The sequence below is a fragment of the Vigna unguiculata genome, chromosome 4 (assembly GCF_037176805.1).
Source record: "Vigna unguiculata cultivar grain cowpea cultivar isolate G323 ecotype 2 chromosome 4, ASM3717680v1, whole genome shotgun sequence".
NCBI lineage: Eukaryota > Viridiplantae > Streptophyta > Magnoliopsida > Fabales > Fabaceae > Vigna > Vigna unguiculata.
Genome location: NC_140795.1, coordinates 30,143,354 through 30,170,010, shown reverse-complemented (window position 1 = coordinate 30,170,010; position 26,657 = coordinate 30,143,354). Strand labels below are relative to the sequence as shown.

Genomic DNA, 26,657 nt, shown 5'->3' with positions numbered 1-26,657 from the left:
TCTAATTTTTCCTTTTGCATTACTCCCTATCCAATGCTGAAGTGAGTTATATTATATTTCATAGAACTCTTTTCAGTGGCACTGTCCAAATTTATTGTCCGTAAAACAAAATTGTATAGTGATTCTATTGAATTTCTTGTTTTACAAGATTTCAAGAAAAGTACTACTTGTGGGGGCGTCTTTAGAGCAAAAAAAATCTTCACACAACATGAGTTCACTGTGGACTAACCACAAGGGGGTATTTTGTTATGAGCAAGGAATGAATGGTGTGGAAATGGAATTGAGGTAAGTGTTGCAGTAGACATATAGTTCAAGATAGTGGCGGATCTTGACCAACATTGTTGGGGGAGCCCAAATAATACATCCAATATTTATACATTTCATTATTATCACCAACACAATAAAAATGAATACATAACTTAGTATAACGATAACTAAAAAAAAATCACAAATATCTAAAAGATTGCCCTTCGTTCCTTTAGATCCCTTAACTCATCAATAATTAAATCAGAACTAAAATTTTAGCTATTTCTTTTTCAATGTAATAATTATATTGTCGGCAAGAAACTCATCTTCCATTTTATTCTGCAATCTTGTTTTGATAATCTTCATTGTAGAAAATGATCTTTCTGTTGTAGCTGTAGAGACAGGAAGAGTTAAAATAAGACGAATTAAACGATCAATCAAGTAGAATGTCCTTGACTTTCCTGTTCTTGCCAAAGATTAACATAATTCAAGCATGGTTGATAAATTCTTCAAATCTGGATGGTTAGGAGCATCAATAATAAAATGTTGAAGCTAAAATTTTAAACTAATCTTCTCTTGCTCACTAAAATCTAAAGGATAATATTTGTTCACAAGAGTGCATCCTTAGGAACTAAAGCATTGCTTAGAGTTAAAAGTTCCATTGTTTGCTCATTAAACCTGTCATTTAATTCTTGCAACTGCTTGTCCACTGTAACAAGAAATATATTCACCCTAAAATGATGTTCCATAGTGACATGATCTTTTTGATGTCGAGAATGGCCATGACGTGCAACATAAGTAGAATTAAAATCAGGAATATCAATGTCATGTTGTTCACAAAAGAATACCACACCTTTCAATAGATTTTTCCAAACATCCTCTCTCAACTTTTGAATCAAAATTTTAGTAGAACAAACCAATTGCATAACATTCAGTATATCTTGAGATTGTTTCTGCAAAGCTTGGCAAAGACCGTCAGTAATTCCCATAATCTCTTTCATCATGTGTAAAATTAATATGAACTCAAATAAAGACAACATATTCAATGCAGCATCAGCATCACCTCTTTGAGAATAAGTTGATCCATCAACAATAATTTTTTGAAGAACCAGACAAGATGCATTATATAGCTTCATCATACTACAAATGGAATAAAAATGCGAGCTCCAACGAGTATCACCAACTCGTTTTAAAGTGCCAATTTGATTTTTTGCTTTACCAGTTTCAAGTTCACCCATTTCTAACAATTGAGTTATTCCATATAATTCAATAGCTTGTAACAAATGATGATGTTTACTAGAGGAACACACAACATTTACAATAAAAGCCAAATTTGAAAAAAATTGATGAACTGGAATGACCTCTCTTAAAGCAGCCACCAAAGCAAGTTGTAGTATGTGAGCAAAACAATGCACATAATAAGCATAAGGATTATCATTGAGAAATAATGCTTGCAACCCATTCCATTCTCCCTTCATATTACTAGCAGCATCATACCCTTGACTGCGGATATTGGAAACATCAAGATTATGCCTAGAGAGAACGACACTCAATTCTTTTTTTAGAGTGGCGGCTGTTGTATCCTTAACATGCACAATATCAAAAAAATGTTCTTTTATATTACCATCCTTATCTACGAATCTCAAAACAATAGCCATTTGCTCTTTTTTAGATTCATCACGTGCTTCATCAACAATTATGCAAAATTTAGAATCTCCAATTTCTTCTCGAATGTGCAAGATTTCTTTCTGAATATGATGAGAAGTATACTTAGCATTATATGGAGCACTTTCTAACACAACTTGTGCCACTTTATCATTATATGATGCTAGAAGTTTAATCATTTCAAGAAAGTTACCTCCATTACTTGACTCTGGTGTTTCCTCATGGCCTCTAAATGCACAAGCTTGAAATGCTAGCCAACGAATTGTGTCAATAAAGGTTTTGAGCCGTAAACGATTCTTGCATACTTGTTCTAAACTTTGAATATTTATAATGTTATTAATGTGCATAGATTGATTCAACAAGTCTCCACAAGCTTTCATTGCATTGTTATGCGGTGAGCTAGGACTATCTCTAATGTGGTTGAGAAATGCACATATTTTTCCATGATCTATGATCTAAAACCTTGTTTAGTAAACACATCTGACCCAAAACGACCATCTGGCTTTGAACTAAATAGATAACATGTCAAACAATAAGCTCCATCATTAGCCAGGGAATACTCTTGCCAAGAAGGAAACATTTTAAACCAACTAGATTGAAATCTCCTTGGATGTTTTTCCTTAGAATAAGGATAATTTTCAAGTTTCATTTGATATGGACCCCATTTTAAATAAGCTTTTCGAATCTCATCTCTTTGACTCATTGGATATTCCCATATTTGAAAACGCTTTCCTAGATCACGTTCCAAAGAATTAATATGAAACTCCTCACCTATAATTTTTTGAACCTTAAAAGGGGGCTCCTCTAATTGAACAATTGGAACATTAGTATCATGCTTCAGAATATCTGGAAGAGTTGAATTTGTCCTGTTTTCATCTTCACGGGTAGCTTCCCTTTAATCGCTTTTAAAAAATGAATCTATTCTTTTATTCTTCATCAATATACCTATTTAAAAGAAATACTAAAAAATGATTTATCATAATCTAATAAAAAATTGAGAGACATAAATACCAAAAGAAAATTCGGTGATAATCAAACCACACTTAAAATTCAATTATAAAAAACACACAGTACAATCATTTTTTCTTCTATGTTGATAAAATAAAAAATTAATATAAAAGAGGCTCATTAAATAAATTATTAAACTAATATTTCACTATCAAGTGAGACAAAAGAGAATTACCTTCTCCTTTATTTCTTTGAGGATGGAAGAGAACAGTTAAGAGATGAAAGCAAAAATAATTGATCTTTTTCTCTTCAGAAACAAAAGAAAATAGGCAAGAATGGAAGATGAGAACAATTTGTAAGAAACTCAAGGCATAAACATATAAAAGAGGCTCATTAAATAAATTATTGAACTAATATTTCACTATTAAGTGAGATGAAAGAATTACCTTCTTCTTTTCTTCCTCGAGGATGGAAGAGAATAAAGGAGAAATAAGAGAAAAAATAGTAGATCCTTTTCTTTTCAGAAACAAAAGAAAACAGATGAGAATGAAATATGAAAACAATTTATGAAGAACACAACCTATAATGAAAACAAATAACAAAAAATATCTTGATAAATCTTTTTAATCTTTATTCTTTATTATATTTGATTTTATATTTTATTATTTATTAGTATTAATTATTATGTTTATAAAAGAAATAAAATATTTGATTTAATATTTATAACAAAATAAAATCAAAATACCTAATATCTATAATAAAAAAAATTAAAATATCTATTGTAAAAAAAAAATTCAAAATTTTTGGGGGGGCCTATGTTGTGTTGTTTTGGTGTTAAGGTTTTGAGTCAAACTTATTGCAAAGGAGATAGCTATGTCTTGGAATGATCATAAACAACCTACTGTGAAAAATAAATTTTCTCTTGTTGAATCTAGTGGAAAGGTTGATTTGTGGGGGTGTATTGGACATCCAGTTTTTTACAAATTTATTTTATGTTATATATAGATTGTTAGATCTATCTTGGTGGGAGATGACCCTACGATACAATTGTATACATATATTCTTTGTAATATTTTGGGTCTATATAGATGATAAGATGCATCTCATTTGTGTTTTGTCATATGTGGGGTTTGGGTGTTGCTTGAGGGTTTGTATGTTGAAAAGGAGATTTAGTATTATAGGTTCATTTTTTATCTCCTTTGTTTCTTTAGTTTTGCACATGGGTTGAGGCATCCATAATGTCTCATTCTTTTATTTATATATTAGTTATTGCTGATAAAAAGAACCATCCAAGGTTTCAAAGATAATAGTGTTAGCTACTGAACCTTCACCTTTTTTACATTTGAATCTCAATATAGTTAATCTAATTTTCTGAGGCAAACAAATCAAAGGTTAGTTTTACTTAAGGTATAGGAGTTTCAAGAATGCTGACAGAGTTGTTCATAAATCAAAGTGGACTTTGATGTTGTTTCATAAATTGTTCTGATCAACATGTACTTTCTTATTGGCTTTACTAAATCAATATAACTTTATTTTCGGCAAGCCATGCCAATAGTCAAAAATGTCAGGATGGCCGAGTGGTCTAAGGCGACAGACTCAAGTTCTGGTATTTGAAAGAGGGCATGGGTTCAAATCCCTTTTCTGACACTTTGCTCGTAATATTTTGTTTTCTTTTTTATACTCTTTTTAATTTATAAAATATTATTTACTTAAAAATCTTCTCTCAGTTGAAGAAGTAGAACCCCCATTTTCAGTCATGCATGGACTCTCATGTAGTATGTTGTGCATACAAGGGATTTACTCATGTAGTATGTTGTGCATGCAAGGGATTTTTTAATAAATACAGTAGAGAAAACATATTCGTCTGCATGAAAATGAAAGATAATTGTTCATTCATAGTGTGCCATGCTAGTTGTATACATAGTAAATTGTTTCATTATTAGTTTTATATGAGTATTCCAATTAATGCATGAGAGAATCCATGGGAAGATTGTTAGAATATGAATCAAACCAAATCAATTTAAAAAGAGAAATAAACCTAACAATATTTAAGCAGTTCTGAATATCCCAAAACAATAGAATGTGGAAGCGTACCTGACCAATACAAACAACCTATGATGCACCGATACTTCAATCTAGATCACCTATCCGTATTCGGCACATATCCGTATCAATACTTTAGGATATTTTACCAATGCATATCAATGAAGTATCTAATCTATTAAACAATAATACTTTTATGATGACAATAATTTATAACTTTTTATATTGAGAACTTTGATATATATGATTTAATTTGGATTAACAGAATAACAATCATATATTTATCATATTTTTTTGGAATAATTGGACACTTTTCAAGTTGCATATATTACGTATCGTATCCTATTATTTTCAAAAAAAATGTATCGACGTTTCGGATACATGTCCTATTGGATACACGTATCGTATCTATGCATCATAGGGAACAACAAATAAAAATGGTATCTGATCTTCCAATTGTAGAGCACCTGAAGGTTCCCTCTTCACTTCCCTTCTGATGGGGAGGAAGAGAAATGTACAAGAATAGTACGTATTGTGCTCACAAATTGGGTCCATAATCTTATATGTAACTTCTGTCAATTACTCACTTAAATTTCAATATTTCTAATTTGTCCTCTTCAACAAATTAGAATATTGCTAGTATTTTCACATTTAATATTTCATGACATATTTATTCTCTTAATCATAGATTTAATTTTTTTTATCACTTTAATACGTTGGCTAATAATAATATAATGGCCTTAACACATTTAATTATTCATTGAATATATATATATATATATATATATATATATATATCCTTATAAGTGTTAGACTTTATAAGCTCAAATTTGTCATTATATGCCATGAAAATACTAAAAAGATTTTGTCCATTGATTACATTATAAACCCGAAACAGTTTTAGTTGCATTAATTGCAGCTAAACCTCACAATGATCACTAATGCTGACAGAACCAAGTACATTAGCTTATCATGACATGTGTAGCATGAAAATTATGTGAAGGTGACTTACACACGTCTATTTTCAAGTGGTCCTTACTTTATCTCAATGAGATCAATATAATAACCTTAATATACAGATTGTAATTTTTGAATAATATTTAAAGTATTTCCAAAGACAATGCATGCATACATAAAACCAAATATAAAACACAAAAACACATAAAAGTGACTAACTCCCATTAAACCAACGATTCCTCAAAATGTAAAAAATTCAGATAAGCAACATGTTCATTAAGAACCTTGGTGGAAGTCCCTTAGCAAGAGGATTTCTCATCATGGAATTTGTCCCTTATTGTTCTATTGGTAAATGTTTTACCGACAAATTTATTATCATTGGTAAATTTTCTTGGTAATTAAAGAATTTCTTGTAGAGGCTAAGAAAATTTTTTAATCTCTCTTTGTTTGTAATGATCACTTTTGTGGAATGAGAAAAAGATAGTGTAGAAGTTGATGCATCTCTGGATGATAAAGAACCTGAGTTTAAGTTCATAAGATAACATTTCCTTTTGTCATGTTTAATTTTGGGATAATTCTATGTTTTGAAAGTTTCGATGTATATATTATGTTAATATGATTATTTTCTTTTTAGATAATTGTACAAATATATTATATATCGAGAGATGGTAGTGGTGGTGGTGGTGGTGGTGGTGATTTTTTAAAGTAGGATATCATTTTTTCTTTAAGTGTCGACAAAATGTAAAAATACATAATTTAATTAATTATAATTTATATTAAATAAATAATATTTTATCTATCAAAAATATTAAGTGATCACTTACTATATTAAATATATTTTATAATATAATACTTTCTTTGGTGGCTAAATTGGTGGCTAAAGTATTAGATTCTGGATAATGTTTTAGCGACCGAAAATAGTCGGTGGCTAATTATCATCTTAAATATATTTTATAAAATAATATTTCTTTCGGTCGCTAAATCGGTGACTAAAACATTACATATTAAATATTGTTTTACCAACCAAAAATATTCAGTGTCTATTGGCATATTAAATATATTTTACAAAAATAAAATGTATTTTGGTCGCTAAATCGGTGGCTAAAATATTAGATATTAAATAATATTTTAGCAACCAAAAATATGTGGTGGCTAATTACCATATTAAATATATTTTACAAAATAAAATTTATTTCGGTCGCTAGATCGGTGACTAAAACATTACATATTAAATAATGTTTAGCGACCGAAAATATTCGATGACTAATTACCATATTAAATATATTTTGCAAAATAAGATTTATTTTGGTCACTAAATCGGTGGTTAAAACATAATATTTAGAGACTAAAAGTTTTCTATGGCTATTTCAGTCGCTATAGTAATGAATATTATTATACATGTATTCAGTCACTAGATCAGTGGCTACTTGCGACTACTATGAATCGATAGCTATTTCAGTCACAATTTGTAACTAAATTATTTCAATAGTTAATATCCGTGGCTAAATTATATTTTTCTATTAGTGTTTTGTCTTTATTATATATATTTCGTAGGGGATATTACAAAATTAATTATGTTATTGAAATAAAATAAGATTAAAGTGTTATATTGTAATTTATTGTAAAAATGTGAAATAAAAGTAATTTTACAAACATATTTATTATTTATTTCAAAAACTTATACTACTACAAGCATTTTTTCTTAAAACCAACCCGATATTATTTATAAAGAAATAGAAAATATTTTTTTATAAATTGTTTTTACAATCTCAAATGTTTCTCATTATAAATTATTATCACAAGTTACAAATAGGTAAATATTAGATTAAACTAAATAACCTTTCAATACTAATAATATCATTATTATTATTATTAAATTATTATTATTATTATTATTATTATTATTATTATTACATTACAATTTCCTATAAATATATATTATACCAGTTGAGAAATTAGTGGTGAATGTAACTAATGTGAAACAGAAAAAAGACAATATATTTTATAATCATATATGAAAATGCTCTTTACGGGGGCAAATCGGAAAGTTTGGGTACATATGGTTACTTTATATCTTACTAGCTTTAAAGTTTATGCTATTTATTGTAAGAGTTGACATTTGTTTTTCTAGTCTAAAGAGAAAAGAGGATGTAATGTCACGAGAAGGGACTGACACTTGGAAGGAAGATTGTTAGGCCAAGTATGAATTTAAGTTTCACATTGACTAAAAATGAAAAAGTAGAGCATTATATAAGGATAAAGACTCATAAATCAATTGTGTTAAGGTTTTTGATTGAGAGTGGTGTCAATAACTTATGTGATTAGACTTAAGTCTCATGGTGTTGTATATCTAATGACATATATCTAGATAATTGAGTTTAATGATAACTATTTGGTGTGTGTATATATATTCTGAATAGTTCCTTAGCCTCTGGTAATTATTTTGTCGAAAGGATAGTTCTTTTGAAAAATTTGTCTATAATTGGTTTGCATATATGTTTTCTTTTTGAATAACTATATATTAATACTTCATAAACTAGGTCTATTCAATTTTATAATATTTTATTTAATAATTCTATAAATGTTATGTTTAATAATAAAATATTATAAATGAGTCTTCATTTTAAAAGACTTGTTTTAAGATCCAATAATTTATTTATAAAATAGTATAAATTTTTAAAAATATTAATATCTTTATACTTTCTTATAGTTGTAGAATCTTTCAGAATTTTATGGCACAACCTGTTATTTAAACTAAAGAAACAAGGAAGAGATCATTGAATCTTACCAAATTTATCTAAAACAGTGTAAAAGTTTAAATATATTAATATGTATACTTTTCTTATAATTTCTGTCTCCAACATGAAATTTAAACATTTAAAATCTCCATATTTTTTTTCTTTTTAAAAAGTTTATAAAAAATAGTTCATATATTATATTATATATAATTTAAATGTAACAAAATCTTCATCTCATCATAAATTATATAAATGTAACAAAATAATTTAACATCATTACTTCTATGTTTTTATATTTAAATTATACTCTTTTAAGATGTGATAAAGTTATATTTCTTTTATCTTGCGTGTGAACAGGGGAATAACGGATTATTTTTGCACATAATCCATGAATGGTGAAAAATCTTATCTCTTGGTGGCAAAGAGTTACATGCAAATGCAAACTACTTTATTATATATTTAATAGTTCTGTACAAGTTAGTTTTCACCGAATGGTTCTCACATGAACACTAAAATCTGTTGCGCAGGTTTCTCATTGTAACCCTAACCCTCCTCCTGCTATCCCCACACTTTTTTTCTTCTTTTTCTTCTTTTCTTTCTCTTAAGAGGTATTGTTTTGGTGGTGCAGTTCTATAAAGTTCTACAAAGATAAATGCATACTATGAATAATTTCACTCCTCTCATTCTTGTGGCTAAAAGTCACTTGAGATTGGTGGAGTTTAAGTTGTTTCAGATCGGAGAAGTGTCCTTAGTATTCTGACTTGGTGAACTTTCTATTCATGGAACGAGATGACTACTTTATTTCATTTCAGATTTAGAAGCTGTTAACTAGTTTTTTCTTTTTTGTATTTAACAAATTTTTTCTCATTTTATGTTTATAATTCTTTTTACCTAATAAACCGTAAATTCTAAGTTGATCCTATAAATTTAAAATCTTATCTTCAAGAGACAGAATTTTTAATACTTTGACAAATATATTATTTAATTTAATTTTTTAATTTATTCTTTAGAAAAATCACAAAATTGTAGAAAAAAAAAATATATTTATACTCATATTTTTATTCTTTGTTAGCTACTGTAAGAGTGAATACTTGTTTTAAATTTAGTATTTGGAAAATAAAATGATTTTGGACTTGCCATATAGAAATAAAATAGACAAAATTTTAGAAATGTACTCGAAAGGTTTTTCAGAACAAAGATCTTGCGTTAAAAATTATCTTATTACATAGTTGTAATAAGTTGAATAATACCAAGAGCCCAAAATATCTGTGGCGAAGAAGACGATGCCTCTATCCAAGAAATTACAAAATATCCTCTGCTAATCGCTTCCGTTGTCCTTTGTTTCTTCTTAAGTATACTTGTCATCACGTAATATAAACATATTAAATTGATAAAAATGATATTTTTTAAAATAAAAAGTTATGTACTTTTCATTTAATTTAATAAATTTTCAAAAAATTACTAAACAAAATTTTAATTAATTGTATGTTTCAAATAGTTTTAGAAAAAAAAAAGAATAGTAAGAGAACAATTTAAAAAAATAGAAATAAAATAATTAATGAATAAATTAAAAGTTTGTGAACTAACATCAATATTCAAAACAAAAACAAGAGACTGTTGTTGTTGTAGTGCAGGTCAGTCACGCGTATAGACAGAGGTGGTCCAACATGGGGTTAAAGGTTAAGGTCTTTGAAAACCCTAACTCATAAGAGAATGAGAAAAAATAATTTCTAACCAATAGAGAAGAAAACCTAAATATAGAGAAGAAAAAACTACTACGAACCCAGGCACACCATACAAGTACTTGACCATTGATCCAGGATATATCATGCTTCCACTAACCTACCCGCTCGTGGTCCAACCTCTACGAATCTCTCTACTCGTAGTCTAACTCTACTAACCTCCTTGCTTGTAGTCCATTTAGCTACGAATCTCCTGCTCGTAGTAACTCTCAAGTGTGAGCATGGAACATATGAACCTTCCCACTCATATCTTCACACGAGAGTATCATTAATATAAACATCCCCGCTCATATTAATCACATGCTCCAACACTAGTCACGAACTTATCCACTCGTGACAAGTCAAACATCTTTTGGTCCATGTCCGACATCTCAAGCATACAAAACACAATAAAATTCGCACACTGCCCCTTGCATTATCACCTGACGCTACTTTAACGTCATCAGGTGAAATCCCAGCATAGACCGCCGGGCGGAAACCTCCCGCCGCCAGGTGCCAAGCTAGACCCATTGTTTATATGTTAATATGTAATCTATCCTGATAATGATATAAAAATAAAATAAAAAACAAAATAAAATAAACTAAAAAGTAAAAATATAATGGAAAAAATATAAAAATATTAAATTGAGAAAATGTATGATTTTTTTAAAATAAAAAGATATATATTTTCCATTTAATTAAATAAAATTTTAAAAAATTACTAAATAGAATTTTAATTTATTGTATATTTCAAATAGTATTATAAAATAAAGTAATAATAAAATGATTAGTAAAATAATAATTTAAAAAGAATGAAAATAAAATAATGAGATAAAAAACTATTGATTTTAAAATCTAAAAGTAACATAAAATATAAAAAAATATGATGAATAAAATAAAAGTATGTAACCTGAACACATAGGTAGAGGTGGTCCAACATAAAGAGAAGAGAGGGTCAGGTTACTACTGCCTTTGACAAATCTAATTCATAAGAGAAAGAAATTATAATTTCTAACCTAAAGAGGGGGAAAACCTTGGTAAAGAGAGAAGAAAACGAGATCATTGTTTGCGGTTGAAGGTCAAAACTTGCTGCAAAACCAAAATATATGACATATTAATAATTTATGTAAACACACAAAATATGCGATTTTAACATAAAATACATAATTATCGGAATATTTTGCCATAACAAGTTATTTTTTGTCTCTTCAATCTCATTTCATGAGTTAACCAAAATTGAAATATGGTGTTTAGATATAATACCCACATAGCTACTAAACTTAGTATCATATTGGCCAATGTCTGAATCTCTATTGATCAATGTCTTTGTTTGCATGGTCGAATTGTTTTGATGTTATATCTAAGTACAGAAAGGGGGCACTTTGTGAGTTGAGAGGCTTTTTGACTTTTTGGGTTGCTGAGAAACTTTGCTAATGTAAAGAAAGCAAGCCAGTCTTTAATTGTTTTGTAGTGTTCTTACTAATTTGATCAATGATGATTGATTTCACACTAGGAATGAACTTTAATTGTTTTTGATGAATTTGATTTGTGATGAGCATAGATGTTTTGAATTGTATGCTGAGTGTTTGATTCATTAATTTTTACTAGTTTGGACTTGGTTTTGTGTGATTGAGAGAGTTTAGAATATGAGTAATTGAACAAATTGGTACAAGTTTCCATGTTTAAAACTGTTTTCAACCAATGCAGTAAACGGAGTTCCAATTTGATCAATTGAACAAGTTTAAGTTCCCTAAAAAACAAAAAATGCAGTTCTTGATATCTGATACAATGCTGAGCTATAATCGATTGACGCTCACTGAAGTTGTTTGGTCCTAGGCGCTAAGAGGATTATCCTTGTGAGTAGTAGGGTGATAAATCCTTTGTCTATAGCTCTACATAGCATAAATAGTACTATAAGTGCATGCCTCTAGTGAATTCTGTTAGGAATTCAAGTGTGAATCTAAGTCACACATCGGCTAGAAATGACAAAGTAAAACACAATAAAAGGATAAAGACCCATAAACTCATTGCTTTAAAGTTTTGAGTTGAGAGTACTCTCAATGCCTTATGTGGTTGGACTCATGAATGCTTATGCTGAAGGGGGATCCAAGTGTGAGTCTAAATTTCACATATATCTAGATAATTGAGTTTAATGTTAACTATTTGGTGTGTACATATATGATGTACTATATTTTATTCATTCTTAGCTTATATTTAATATGATTTAATTGTCTTATATAATTCTTTGCACACCAGCTTACATTACCATGTTGTTTCTTTTGTTTTGTTTGTCTGATCATTTTATGGTATGAATAGATGAGGAGTTAGGTGATAATACACCTATGATGAAAGGAGAAAATGATTCTCAACAGTACCTTAGGCTCTTAATAATTATTTTGTCAAGGGATAGTTCTTTTGAAAAAACTTATGTTATCTATAATTGATTTGTATATATTTTATTGTTATAGTTATTTTCTTTTGGAATAACTATATATTAATACCTTATAAACCATATCTATTCAATTTTATAATATTTTATTTAATAATTCTATAAATGTTACATTTAATAATAAAGTATTATAAATGGGGCCTTCATTTTAAAAGACTTGTTCTAAGATCAATAATTTATTATATAAAACAGTATAAATTTTTTTAAATATTAATATCTCTATACTTTCTTATAGTTGTAGAATCAAACAGAATTTTATGGCACAACCTGTTATTTAAGCCACATAAATAAGGAAGAGACCATTGAATCTTACAAAATTGATCTAAAACAGTATGAAAATTTAAATATATTTTATGTATATTTTTCTTATAATTTCTGTCTCCAACATGAAATTTAAAAACATTTAAAATCTCCACAGTATTTAAGATTTTTTTTTCTTTTTAAAAAGTTTATAAAAAATAGTACATATATTATATTATATATAATTTAAAATAACAAAATCTTCATCTCATCATAGATCATATAAATAATTTAACATCATAACTTCTATATTTTTTATTTAAATTATACTTTTTTAAGATGTGATAAAGTTATTTCTTTTGTCTTACGTGTGAATAGAAGAATGGCAGATTATCTTGGCACGTAACCGATGAATGGTGGAAAATCTTATCTCTGGTGATGGCAGAGAGTTACATGCAAATGCAAACTACTTTATTATGTATTTAATAGATATTTTCAAGTTAGTTTCCAATGGTTCTCACATGAACACTAAAATCTGCTGCGCAGGTTTCTCACAGTAACCCCAACCCTCCTTCTTCTGCTATACCCACACTTTTTTTTTTCTTCTTTTCTTTCTCTTAAGAGGTATTGTTTTGGTGGTGCAGTTCTTCTATAAAGGTGAATGCATACTATGAATAATTTCACTCCATTCATTTTTGTGCCTGATTCTAAAAGTTGCGCATGTTTTCTCACAGTTGCTCTAACCTAAAAGTCACTTGAGTTTGGTGGAGTTAAAGCTATTTCAGATCAGAGGAGCATTTTCAGTATTCTGACTTGGTGAGCTTTCTATTCATGAGACAAGATGATTGCTTTATTTTATTTCAAATTTAGAAGCTGTTAACTAGTTTTTTTTTTTTTGACAATTTTTTTCTCATTATATGTTTTTAATTCTTTTACCTAATAAACCTTAAATTCTAAGTTCATGCTATAAATTTAAAATCTTATCTTCAAGAGACAGAATTTGTAATACTATGACAAATATATTCTTTTAATTTCACTTTTTTAATTTATATTTTAGAAAAATCACAAAATTGTAAAAAAAATAAAAATATATATTTATACTCATATTGTTTATTCTTTGTTCCCTATTGTAAGAGTGAATACTTGTTTTAAATTTAGTATTTAGAAAATAAAATGATTTTGGACTTGCTACGTAAAAATACGACAGACAACACTTTAGAAATGTACTTGGAAGTTTTCTCATAACAAAGATCTTGCGTTAAAAATTATCTTATCACATAGTTGTAATGAGTTGAATAATGCTGAAGAACCCAAAATATCTATGGCGGAGAAGACGATGTCTCTATCCCAAAAATTACAAAATATCCTCTGATTGCTTCCGCTGTCCTTTGTTTTTTCTTATATATAATTTTCATCACATAATATAAAAATATTAAATTGATAAAAATGATTCTTTTTAAAATAAAAAAATATGTACTTTTCATTTAATTTAATAAATTTTCAAAAAATTACTAAACAGAATTTTAATTTATTTTATGTTTCAAATAGTTAAAGAAAAAAAGAATAGTAAAAGAATAATTTAAAAAATAGAAATAAAATAATTAATGAATAAATTAAAAGTTTGTGAATAAAACAAAAGACTGTTGCTGTAACGCAGGTAAGTCACGCGTATAGACAGAGGTAGTCCAACATGGGTTAAAGGTTACGGTCTTTGAAATTCCTAACTCATAAGAGAATGAGAAAAAATAGTTTCTAACCTATAGAGAAGAAAACCTAAATATAGAGAATAAAAAAAAGAAAGACAGTCGTTTGCGGTGTGTATTCTGGGAGGTGTTATGAATATGTTTGGCTCTGCATAAGGAAGTATGTTGTTGATGGTAAACTTCTTTTCTTTTCTTTTTTTTTTTTTATTTATTTTGTTCCTTCGTTCTTTTGTTGGAAAAATTTGGTGAAGCCAGTGGTAAGGTTTAGTTTTGCTCTAATGCATGCCACTTATCGCCATATTCATTTTACCTCTTAGAACTTTCTAACACTGTCTATCATTTATTTTATTTTAGCTTTCCTTTGTGAAGGTACTGGTACTGTGAAGGAATGATTCACTTCATCTCAGTTTATTTTCACTGGAATGAAATTCTATCACGCCTCCTGTTGGTTCAAAGAACTTCTCTGCAGAGGTATTCTTCTTTTTCAACTCCTTTTTCATCTTTACATTTTATAAACACTCTGCATGCTTTACTTGGTCACATTATGCATATTTTTGTTTTCTTGTCTTGTACCAGGTCATTGGTATCCCTCATGAGATACTTTATCTTGTTTAAAATTGTTTATCATGCTGGATACGTGTGCCTTAGTACAGAAAAAACTCGCTGATTTTTGTATGTTTCAACTATAGTTAGAAAGCAATGGAATTTTTGACACACTTGCAATGCAAGAAAAACTTAAATTTTTTTTAAAAACTATGACTACTATTGTTTTTGTAAATGTGAAATGTTCCAAATGTCAGCTGAGACATCCATGGTACAAAATGAAAGAATGAGAGAGTATAAAATACAGTACTTGTATATATGTATATGTTTTCTTTAATGATGGTTATCCTGTGATGAATACAGCACTCGTTTCTTATATCGTAATGTCAAGGAATATGGTTTCGTCCAAACATGTAGGGAATGCGGTGCAACTCTTAGAGTTTTGGGGAGTGTTTGGAAAGGTATGGTTTCGCCATGTATACAGTTTTTAATTTTAATGCTCTGTTTGGATGTTACATTTTAGTTATTGTAGTTTTCTGTTCAATAATGGATGCTGCACAGGTGCAAGCAATAAAAATGTTTCTTTTCTACAATTGTTGCAGGGCTAAAAGACTTAAAAGCCACAAGGTGCCTGGAATTCAAGGGTTACTGTGCTCGTATCACCAGCCTTCTTTCCTTTTTGCTGCTCCCTTCAACTCAGCATTCAACGAGGGAATTCCTTTCTCCTACTCCAAGTGGACGCGAGATTATCTTCTACTCAGAATAAGAACTCCGAGGATGCTGCGGCCAGTTCTCCAAAGGGAACTGGAAAATCTTGTCATCAAGTACTTTATTCATTTTTTTTCTTTATTTTTGTGATGTCCAATTTTTCATTTTGCTCGTTGGAGTCTGATGATTATCCAATTACTCTTTGTTGTTCGGTTTGTTTCTTGATTTTGTGGTGCATTTGGATGATAACATTTTTGTTTTGTTGGGTTTCCACTGTAGTGCCGGCAAAAAAAGGAAAATTTTACTGCAACATGCAAGAACCTCAAGAATGGAAAATATTGTCCAATTAAGTTCTGCAACAAGTGCCTCTTGATCAGGTCAGTCAGCATTATAAATTTTAGGTTTTCTTTTTAGATGCTTTTATTTTTCAAAATTATTCTATCCTTCTTTCATAAAAGTGTGATATGCAGCATATCAAAGATGTGGGAACAGTGGAAGGGCACAGAGGAGCTCAAGGCCTTGTTTTTGGGCATGTTTATGGCAAAGCCTTTTTTAATTTGCAACACCATCCAAAGATCCACTTTTTTGCAACGAGTATACAAAGAAATCACAAAAATATGACTAATATTCTAAAAACTATGACTAATATTGATTTTTGTAAATGGGAAATGTTCCAAATTGTCAGCTGAGATATCTGTATATGTTTTGTTTGATGAGGATTTTGCTGTGGTGATTTGTTGTCTTAATATCATTTAAAGTGGTTGGAAACTTGCTTAATATGTCCAGGAAACTCAGGAGATATATTTAACATATGCAAAAGGAGTGAAAGAAGCAAAACTTAAGATTGCTGCAACTAAGAAAAAGGTAATAGAAAATAAGGTGTTATGGTTTTTTTATATGGATTACCATTGCCGTGACATTGTGTTCATAATAATTCTGTGTGCTTAATATGTACATGTAAAGTGTGAAGTTGCGGAATTAGAAGGCAAAAGTTGTTCCTTCAACTGTGTCCCCTTTACAATGGAGGACCATGATGCTCTTATAAAATGAAGAACTGAGGTTGATGAAGCACACGCTGACACGGTCATGTTAAAGAGGACAAATAAAAAAGGTATCTCATGATTAATTGATTATGAATTATGCATCATTCATGTTATCCTAAATTTCTCCACTTTCAGTTTTTAGTCAAAATATTTTCATGTGGTACAAAATTTCTTGGTTCAAAGTTTTCCAAGTAGTAAACAAATAATTATTAGCACAAGATCTGAAAGCAAAATAAAAGGTTGGTTTTGTTTTATGATCACACTAGGACGAAAAAGAACTAATATGTATTATGGCAAACAACTGTTGGTACATAGGTTTAGTATTATGTTTTGCTATAATTTCGTTTGCATTATATACTCTTCAATGCTTTTATAATATCTTGTTTCTTTTCTTGCACAATAGCATTCGCTTACAACATCCCGTAAGATGTTTAATTTCTTAGTTTAAATTCATCAATTTTTGTATTTTCTAAACATCTAGCTAGGTCTTGGTTTGATAGAGAAACAAATGTTCTTAATGTGGTAAAAACAGAAAATAGAGTATGTGTATGTAATTTTGTTTGGTAAATAATTTAATGCTCTTAACGAGGCCAAATTTGGAAAGTTTGGTTACATATTGTTACTTTATATCTTACTAGCTTTAAAGTTTATGGTATTTATTGTAAGGGTTGACATTTGTTTTTCTAATATAAAGAGAAATTAGGATGCGATGCCACGAGAATCAATCCAGAGTTTGTGGACAATAATGGGATGATATTTTAGAACTTGCAACATGACAATGATGAACCTGTTATTCTGTTGTAAGGTAATTCTCAAAATTCATGAGCTCAATTTTTCTGATCGATGATACATTTTGACTTGGGCTTTAGCAAGTTTTCTAAACGAAAGTTGGTCTGTTTATAGTCCTGCAGAGAAGGATGAGGTTGATAAATATATTTCTTCAAGGTGAATTCTTTTCTTAATTTACATTATATTTCAAAGTTTGCATCCTTTATATTTTGTCAATGAACACGATCAGGCTTCATGTGTTGAAAATGTTGAGAGAAAATATTAATTTGGATTCTAAGAAGTCATTTAAGATACTTAAAGATTTATAATGTAATGATAATGTGACACTTTCTAAGAACTTCGATATATAATTTTTAATGTCCTATTCGGATGTTACATTTTATTGACTGAGCCACAACTATTGAATTGCAGGACTACAAGACTTAATAGCCGCAAGGATTCTCACCTGCTTGTGAGCGAATCAAGTTCGCAGGACTTTTGAGTGAATAATGTTATTATTGTTAAGAGGATATATATTGGCCAAAATACTTATTTCATACGGCTCTTCTTTCAGTGATGGAGTATTGGTATTATATTTTCTAAGAACTTTTTTAAATTTATCTAATAATAATAATAATATTATTATTATTATGTTGTTAACATTATTATTAACATGTTATACATTTTTTGTTTTTGTAGGTTTTGGTAGAAATCTTTCTCTGGTGATGGCCCTTTTAGTGGAACACAAAATGAAATGTCTTTTTTTTATTCTGTATATTTCCAATTTAATAAAGAATTTTAGATCTTTTATCTTGATCGATTATTAGTAATGTAGACTTTTATTTAATAAGAATTTTATGATTACTTTTCTTTTTTATTGACTTTTCTAGTATCATCACACATCATTAAAAGAAATTAATAAATACACAAATAATCATGCATAGGTAAAAAAATGTAAAAATAAAATATTTAATTTAGAAGGGAACGTTGAAAAAAACATTAATGGAACTAAAAGGGTAAAAATGATACACATATTAAGAACATAAAAGTATGTAAATCTACTTTTTAACTAAAAATGTTCCTGGTAAAAAAAAATAATGTTTGTGTTAAAAATAATTGCTAATTGAATTAGTGACAGCAAAAATCTTTGTATAAAAGTTGTTTTGAAATCTGTTTTGGGTCTGAAAATTTAGGGAGATCACGCAGTCTTCATCTGAGACAGAGCCAACTGAGAGACAGAAAAGCTTCAGAAGATTCTACAATAACTCAAGCACAGATCCAAGAAGAATTGATGGTTGATTCTACTATGATGGATCTTGCTTGATTCAAGGAGCATCAAGTCAAATCTGCACAACTTAGGTGTTTTCGTTTCTTGTTTTGTTTTCTGTATTTCTGATTACAGTAGCTTCAGTGTTTGAAGTGTGGACCTAGGTGCAATTGTGTGGATGCATTGCTCCTAGGGGAAGTTCTTGATTGTTGAATCAAGTTCTTGGGTTTTGGGGTTAGAATTACATAGGTGTGCTTGTAATTCTTGGAACCTTTCTGTTTAGTGGAATCCTCCTAAGTGTATTACTTAGGAGAAGACTGGATGTAGATTCGCCTTGAATCGAACCAGTATAAATTGTGTGTTTTGATTCCTCTTCTCTCTTTTAATTCTTCTTGATTGATTTAAACAGTCCATTAACCCAAAACTGTGTAATTGATTAATTGAGCTTTAAAACCTAAAGATCTTTCCAAGATTCATCTCAAATTAGTAAAAACACATTAATCAATTCAGATCCCTTTGTGGTTAGGAGTATTAGACAGATCTGATTTTTAACAATTGGCACCAGAGCTGGTTAATCGCACGCTAATCGATTAGAAAGATCCTGTTATGTCTAATACATCTCAAACCTTTGCTGAAGGGGCATCCATCAACAGGCCCCCTCTGTTTGCTAGGGAAAACTATCCCTTCTGGAAAATTCGAATGAAAATCTTTCTTGAGTCAGTAGACAAAGGGGTATGGGATGCAGTGGTAAATGGACCTTTTAAACCAATTAAAATAGTGGATGGAGAGACTTTTCCTAAAGAATTCTCACAATGGACCGCTGATGAGAATAAGAGGGCACACTATGATGTTAGAGCCAAAAATATTATATCTTCTGCACTAACTTTGGATGAATTTTACAGGGTATCTGTGTGTGAATCAGCCAAAGAAATGTGGGATGTCTTGGAAGTAACCCATGAGGGCACAAGTGAAGTCAAAAGGGCAAGGAAGAATACTCTCATTCAAGAGTATGAAATGTTCAGAATGAAGACTGGAGAAAGTATCTGTGATGTGCAGAAAAGATTTACACATATAGTAAATCATCTTCTAGCTCTTGGCAAGACTTTTGACAAAGAGGAACTAAATATCAAAATCTTGAAGAGTTTAAATAGGACATGGCAGCCCAAAGTGACAGCAATTTCTGAATCTAGAGACCTCACTAGCATGAGCATAGCCACTCTCTTTGGAAAATTGAGGGAACATGAATTAGAGCTTGGAAGACTCAAGGAAGAAGAGGATGGAGAAAAGAGGCACACTATAGCCTTGAAGAGTGCAGTGAAATCTGCAGTAAAACAGAAAAAGGCAGATTCTGCAGATGACTCCAATGATGGAAACTCTGACAGTGAAGCTTTGAGCTTAATGGTGAAAAAGTTTTCAAAATTTTTGAAGTATAAGAACAAGACCAACAACAGTTTTGCAGGAAACAAGAGGCAGACCAGATCTGGAACTCAAACCTGCTATGAATGTGGTAAGACAGGACACATCAAAGCTGATTGTCCAGTGCTGAAGATGAAGCAGAAACTGGATGAGAAAAATGAGGCAGAGAAGCACATGAAGAAAAAGAGAGCCTACATTGCATGGGAGGAAAATGACTCCAGCACATCCAGTGATTCAGATGACAGCACTGAAGAGGAGAATAATCTGTGTCTGATGGCTAAAGCTGAAACATCCATTAAAGCAGAATCATCCAAAAACAGTGTAAGTAATTTCACATCTGACCATGAGGAAAATGACTATTATGAACTGCTTGATGCCTTTAATGAACTGCATAAGGAAGCTACAAAACTACAAAAGTCAAATAGCAGACGTAAAGGAGAGATTAAGTGGCTGGAGGGTAGAATAAAGCAGTTAGAAGAGGAAAATGAGAATCTAACAACTTGCTTGGAAAAATTAGAACAATCTGAAAACCACTCCAGGTCTAGATGTAGGAACTGTCCAGGACAACTAGAGAAGATAGAGTACTTAATGAAAACACTATCAAAATTCACTCTAGGAAGATCCAACCTAGATGCTGTTTTAGGATCCCAAAGGAGTGTGCTGAATAAAGAGGGAATTGGTTATAGTGGCAACCCTAATCGATTATCGTGTAGAAACTTTCTCAACATCAGCAAACCATCCTCCATTATCTGCACCTATTGTTCTGAACCTGGTCATTTCTCCACGTCCTGCTACTTTAAAAACAGTGGGGTTCCTAGAGGGAAATTCAAATGGGTGCCTAAGAGAACTGCAACACAGTCTAACACAAGAGGACCCAAGTTTGTTTGGGTACCTGCTTCATCAAAATAATCTGTTTTGCAGGACAATGCTGAAGTTAAGGAGGCTATGTGGTATCTGGACAGTGGCTGCTCTAGACACATGACAGGTGATAGCTCTAAATTCAACAAAATTTCATACAAAGCAAGTGGACATGTCACATATGGTGACAACAACAGAGGTAGGATTCTTGGTTCTGGAAAGGTAAAGTCATCTTCAGCTGTGGAAATTGAGGATGTTTTGTTGGTGGATGGGCTTAAGCACAACTTACTTAGCATTAGCCAACTTTGTGATAAAAATCTGAAAGTAATCTTTAAAGCTCATCACTGTTTAATTTGTCATGCATCCACAAATGAACTGGTTTTTGTTGGAAAAAGGATTCAGAACATATACATGGTGGACTTTGAAAACACTTCTTTTGATTCAATTGCATGCCTCTTTGCTAAAAATAATGAACCTTGGATTTGGCATAAAAGACTTGCACACATACATATGGGTCACCTAAATAAACTTGTGTCAAAGAAGTTAGTCATTGGATTGCCTGATATAAAGTTTAAGACAGACAAGCTGTGTGATGCATGCCAAAAAGGTAAACAAGTAAAAACATCCTTTAAGTCAAAACTGCATATCTCCACTTCTAATCCATTAGAACTGTTACACATGGACTTGTTTGGACCTTCTAGAACCAGAAGCCTAGGAGGAAATTACTATGCGCTTGTTCTTATGGATGACTATTCTCGCTTTACTTGGACTTTCTTTATCTCATCTGAGAGTGACACCTTCTCAGTTTTTAGGAAATTTGCCAAAATTGTTCAAAATGAGAAAGACTTGAAAATCAAAGCAATTCGAAGTGACCATGGGGGTGAGTTTCAAAATGAGTCTTTTGAAAAGTTTTGTGAAAATCATGGTATCTCACATAATTTCTCAGCCCCTAGAACGCCACAACAGAATGGCGTGGTTGAGAGAAAAAATCGATCTTTGGAAGAGTTGGCAAGGACAATGCTCAATGACAACTCTCTCCCAAAGTACTTTTGGGCAGATGCTGTAAGTACAGCCTGCCACGTACTGAACAGGGTGTTAATCAGGCCTATTTTGAAACTTACTCCCTATGAGATCTACAAAGGTAGAAAACCTAACGTATCTTACTTCAAAGCTTTTGGTTGCAAATGTTTCATACTAAATAATGAAAAATCAAACATTGGCAAGTTTGATCCTAAGGCTGATGAAGGCATCTTCTTAGGTTATTCCTCCTCTAGTAAAGCCTATTGTCTATAACAAAAGAACATTAACCATAGAGGAATCCATTCATGTTGCATTTGATGAAAATATTGATAATCACGCAGCTAATTCCTCTGAGTCAAGAAATAGTGCAGAATTAAATGATACAGGTGCAGATTTGACACACCATAAGCCTGAAGCAGCAGCAGAATCATCACCTGGAGCAGCTGAGGCTTCCACCTCTGCAGCAGATTTACCCGCTGACTGGACAGTGCCCAGAGATATGTCTCTTGACAACATCATAGGGGATATTTCTAAAGGCGTTTCCACACGCAGGCAGCTAGGCCAGTTCTGTCTAAACGTAGCATTTGTCTCCCAACTTGAGCCAAAATTAGTGAATGATGCTTTCAAGGATGAACACTGGTTTTTAGCAATGCAGGACGAACTGGATCAATTCAAGAGAAATGATGTTTGGGATCTTGTTCCAAGAACTCAATCACAGCAAATCATAGGCACTAAGTGGGTCTTTCGCAACAAGTTGGATGACTCTGGTGTGATTATTAAGAATAAGGCTAGATTGGTAGCCAAAGGATACTGTCAAGAAGAAGGGATTGATTATGATGAGACCTATGCTCCTGTAGCACGCCTTGAGGCCATCCGAATTCTTCTTCCCATCTCATCCTTACTCAAATTCAAGCTCTTTCAAATGGATGTGAAGAGCGCCTTCCTAAATGGCTTCATTAAGGAAGAAGTCTATGTGGCACAACCCCCTGGATTCACAGACTATGAGTTTACAGATCATGTGTATAAGTTAAAAAAAGCTCTCTATGGACTTAAGCAAGCCCCTCGCTCATGGTATGAGAGGCTAAGTGAATTTCTGATTCAAAACAGTTTTCGAAGAGGGCAGGTGGATTCTACTCTCTTCATTAAGAAAGCCAACAATGATCTACTATTTGTTCAAATTTATGTGGATGACATCATTTTTGGCTCAACAAATCCTCGTCTTTGCAAAGATTTCTCAAAAACCATGCAAGATGAGTTTGAAATGTCCATGATGGGGGAGCTGCACTTCTTTCTAGGACTCCAAATTAAGCAGGGAAGGCATGGACTCTTTATTTATCAATCTAAATACTGCACTGAGCTACTAAAAAAATTTCACATGGAAGCTTGCAAGGAATCATCAACCCCTATGGCTACAAATTGCTATCTAGACTGTGATGAAACAGGGCCTGCAGTGGATCAGACTAAATATCGTGAAATGATCGGATCACTTCTCTATCTCACAGCTAGCCATCCAGATATTATGCATAGTGTGTGTGTATGTGCCAGATTCCAGTCCTGTCCTAAAGAATCACACCTAACTGCTGTCAAACGCATCTTTAAATACCTTAAGGGCACTAGAAATCTGGGTCTGTGGTATCCTCATGGCTCAAATATCTCCTTCGTAGGGTACAACGATTCAGATTTTGGTGGTTGCAAAACTGACAGGAAGAGCACCAGTGGCACCTGCCATCTCTTAGGTGGTTCTCTAATCTCATGGCACTCAAAAAAACAGGCCTGTGTTGCTCTGTCCACTACTGAAGCAGAATATATAGCTGCTGGCAGCTGCTGCGCTCAATCTATTTGGATTAAGAACCAGCTTGAGGATTATGGCATTTACCTCAATCACATTCCGTTAAAATGTGACAACACCAGTGCAATTAACCTTACAAAAAATCCAGTACTGCATTCCAAGACCAAACATATTGAAATCCGCCACCACTTTATCAGAGATCATGTATCCAAGGGAGAGTGCAAGGTCGAGTACATTGACACACAACATCAACTAGCAGACATCTTCATTAAACCTCTGGCCAGAGAGAGGTTTTACACTCTTCGAAATGAATTGGGTATTTTGGACATCACTTGCTCTAATTAATTCTGTCTCCTTAACTGCTGTTTGTGTGTGTGTGTCATTCTTATGTTTCTGCTGTATGTATATTACCTGTCACACTCAACCTTTCTACTAAAATTCAGTCCAATCTTAAGTCACATGCATTCTGTTTCTGGTTTCTGCATCTACCTGTATGTCTAATTTGTTCAAACTGTATAGCTGCTTGCCTAATCTTGGTCCTAATTCATTATCGTGCTTTGTCTGAAGCCTAATTTTAAGTTAAGTTCTGCATCACATAGTTACTACTTAATTTCGTAAAAAGAAGTCCGCTAATCCATTAGGTAAGTATATTCCCTGCTCTTAATAGCAGCCTTAACTTCGGATTTTGAAAGTTCATAATATTCTGCAGTTTCAAAGAATGTTTTTGAATGGTAGCCTTTATTTTATTTTATTATACAACGAATAGTTTAAATTAAATTTTTGTTTACATGGATAGTTAGTTTTTTATTTAGTTAATTACCATGTTTTCTGATTTTTTTAAATGTATTAAAAATTAAATAGTAAATTAATTATAAAATATAAAATATGAGTATTTGGTATCATTAGGAATGTCAAAAAAACCTGTATTTGTGAGTATTCGCAGAAAAAACTTGCAACAGGTAGGAAACGAATATCAAAAATGGATATCCGCATGTACGAGTATTTTTAATAACCGCATGTTAATGGTGCGGGTACGGCTATCATAGTACCTGTAACCGTGGATACATGTATCTGCTAAATTTTAATTCACAAAAATACTCTCATATATACAATGGCGGATGTAGGAAGGGACAAGGGGAGCCACGGCTCCCCCAACCATTTTTTTTTAATTTTTTTTTCTATATATTTAAAAAATAATTTTTATAAATTATTATTTTATTTATATTAATTGATTTTTATTTTATTTTATTTTCTATATATTTTAAAAAAATATTTATATATTATTACTTTATTTATATATTATTACTTATTTATATATCATTACCTTAATTTAGTTTGAAAAATCTTTTTTAAAATTTAAAAATTATGTTTTTTTTTTCTAATATAATTTTTAAAAATTTTTTATTTGGTTTCTTTCTTCCGTGCCTTCATCTCTTTCTCCCATTTTATTTTCATCTCAATTTTCACCATCAATTTCTTATTATTTTCAAAATCAAATTGCACTACGACAAAATTGAAGAGTTAAGGAACATTTTGGACCGAACAATTTCTTCTTTTGAGTAAGTTCATCTTTTCCTTTTTTATTTTTTGAAGCAATATGTTTCTCTATTGTATGTGGCTTTTCTACGCTCTAGGCATATCTCTATCTGTTAGAGATCATAAAATCATGCTTTAATTGTTGATCAAACTCTTCTTTGTGTAGATAGAGTTATTTTAGGCTTTGAAGTTGTGTAAGGGAAGAACAAGATTAGGAATCTACTCTAAGGTAAGGGAAGCTAATCATTTAGAAGTTATTAATTTTCTTAAAATATTGAGTCTTGCTTTTAAGATTTAATTATTCATAATTTTATCTTTTTGTAAATAGGTGAGAGGTGAAAATTTTATATTAGAAAAATTATGATAAAGAGTAAAAGAATTGATTCTTTTTTCAAGAGGAAGGCTTGTGATGAAGATGAAAAAAATGCATCTGTCATCTAAAATTGAGAAACTTCATGAGAATCCAAATATTGAAGAAAACGAAAAATAACTCTCTAAGGTTCCTAAAGTTACATATAATGAATTTGAAAATACTTTAGAACGTGATCCGGGAAAGCGTCTTCAAATTTAACAATACCCACCAAATTAATTTGATGAGGTACGAAAGGCTTATCCAAAATGGGATCCATATCAAATGTGTTTAGAAAATTATCCATTGTTATATTGTTTAGATTCTATTGTCATGAGTGCTTATTTTGAATAAAAAAAATAATATAAAGAAATTGATTTTTTTTTAATTAAAAGAAATTAATTTTTTTTAATTAAAAAAATAATTTATATATAACAAATATAATTTGGCCCCCCTAGAATTTTTGGTCAAGTTCCGCCACTGCATATATATATATATATATATTAGTAAAAAACATTCTGATCTAATTTTTTCTAAGCTACACATTTGTCTTATCTTCTGTCTTCATTCCTCGCGTCTCAAGTATTGGTACTTTGTCTTCTTCCAAGTACATCCCTTGACATTCTTCTCTTTCCTTTCTTTGAAATTAG

The 26,657-nt window shown here is 30.9% G+C and overlaps 1 long non-coding RNA gene, 1 other non-coding gene and 1 pseudogene across 11 annotated transcripts; 2 read left to right on the top strand and 1 right to left on the bottom strand.

The window, feature by feature from the left end:
* Positions 1–455: 455 nt before the first annotated feature.
* On the bottom strand, positions 456–10,849 carry LOC114180613 (uncharacterized; annotated as a pseudogene).
* Positions 4,423–4,506, top strand: TRNAL-CAA (transfer RNA leucine (anticodon CAA)). The gene has a single exon. It is a non-coding gene; the product is annotated as a tRNA-Leu (tRNA).
* Positions 10,850–13,503: 2,654 nt separating the features above from the next.
* On the top strand, positions 13,504–18,654 carry LOC114181679 (uncharacterized). Of its 10 annotated transcripts, none has more exons than XR_014994381.1 (12): positions 13,504–13,664; positions 13,742–13,823; positions 15,080–15,181; positions 15,671–15,714; positions 15,856–16,077; positions 16,241–16,338; positions 16,748–16,825; positions 16,925–17,072; positions 17,699–17,809; positions 17,908–17,949; positions 18,205–18,359; positions 18,472–18,654. It is a non-coding gene; the product is annotated as an uncharacterized LOC114181679 (long non-coding RNA). The 10 variants fall into 10 exon arrangements; XR_003603893.2 differs by having other exon boundaries at positions 13,505–13,664; positions 15,617–15,714; XR_003603896.2 differs by having other exon boundaries at positions 13,505–13,664; positions 15,065–15,181.
* The last annotated feature ends 8,003 nt before the right edge of the window (positions 18,655–26,657 follow it).